Source organism: Culex quinquefasciatus, chromosome 2, assembly GCF_015732765.1.
Source record: "Culex quinquefasciatus strain JHB chromosome 2, VPISU_Cqui_1.0_pri_paternal, whole genome shotgun sequence".
Classification (NCBI taxonomy): Eukaryota; Metazoa; Arthropoda; class Insecta; order Diptera; family Culicidae; genus Culex; species Culex quinquefasciatus.
In genome coordinates this window covers 133,531,462-133,532,800 of record NC_051862.1, presented here as the reverse complement: position 1 = coordinate 133,532,800, position 1,339 = coordinate 133,531,462, and the positions used below count along the sequence as shown (strand labels likewise).

Here is a 1,339-nt window from a genome sequence, read left to right as displayed (position 1 = left end):
CTCCGGAGCGCAAAAACAAACTAACAATAAATATTTAAGACGAAACGTTTCAACGAATTTCAAAAAATTCGCTAAGTCCAAAATCGCACTTTTGGGAATTCGCTTAACTGAACTCGTTTTTTGGCGATTTTTACCATTTTTCGAGTTCGCGAAATCACACTTTTTTCAGTTCGTTTAAGCGAACTGTAAAAAGTGCGCAAAATCCAGATAACACAGATCTGTGTAAAATTTGACACAGATTGTCCAAAACCTGGAATACACAGAATCTGTGTAAAAGCCTTGTACACAGAACTGTGTACAGCCGTTGTCTGTCAAATCTGTGTAATTTTGAAACAGCAATCTGTTTAAAATTTTACACAGAATCTGGGTAAAAAATTACACAGAATCTGGGTAAAATGATTACATTTAATTATTGTTTTGAAATGGGAATTTATTTAAAAAATATTTTTTACGACGCAAAGGAAAAAGAAACATCATGAATGATTTATTAGTGTAAGTTTGAAACTTACTACATTTAATTAACAATAATTATACACATTGGGCCAAAGAAGATGTCCTCTTGTGAGACCAGATGGAAGGTCGTAGAGCAGCTTCCGCGGCAGATAATTCCGCTGCACTTGAAGCACCAGTTCATTCATTCGGTGGAAGTTCCGAGGAATCCAAGTGGCGCAATCAAGTGGGATTGACGTAGGAAGGTGTATCTTTCCGAGCAAACCTGAAGTAATGAAAACAAAGTTAGGTTAGAATTGATGACCACATCACCAATTAGACAAAACTTACATTTCTATGCACAGGGACCGATTCCATTTGATTTGCGATGCATCTGTGTTGCCTGTTTGTCTTAAATATCTGGAATAGGAAATCATTTTAAAAAAAATTACAATTTCAATAACCAGCAGAAAAAATCTTACCAAGTTCCGTCAATGTTGCAGGGAGACGCCATCTTAACTTTTTTACCCAGATTTGAAAGAAAGGTTGACCGGAAATCTGTGTAACTTTTTACACAGATCTGCGTTATAAAACTACACAGTTTTGACAGCTAGAACATGTTCAACAATCTGTGTAAATTTTTTACACAGATCTGTGTTATCTGGATTTTGCGTGAAGGCTTCAACACAGATTCTGTGTATTCCAGGTTTTGGGCGATCTGTGTCAAATTTTACACAGATCTGTGTTATTTGGATTTTGCGTGCAAACCAAAAATTTTCAAAAAATATTATCCATTGTTTATATTGCGATTTGCATGTCTCAACAAACATTTAAATCAGATTAGACCGTTGCAAATATTTTTGTAACAAGTTCATATTCGGATTGGACAAAGTCGAGAGGTGGTTGAACA

At 35.4% G+C, this 1,339-nt stretch overlaps 1 long non-coding RNA gene across 1 annotated transcript; it reads right to left on the bottom strand.

The window, feature by feature from the left end:
* Positions 1-523: 523 nt before the first annotated feature.
* Positions 524-932, bottom strand: LOC119767041. The gene is made up of 3 exons (XR_005277285.1): positions 912-932; positions 781-849; positions 524-715 (listed from the first exon to the last, which is right to left on the bottom strand). It is a non-coding gene; the product is annotated as an uncharacterized LOC119767041 (long non-coding RNA).
* Positions 933-1,339: the final 407 nt, after the last annotated feature.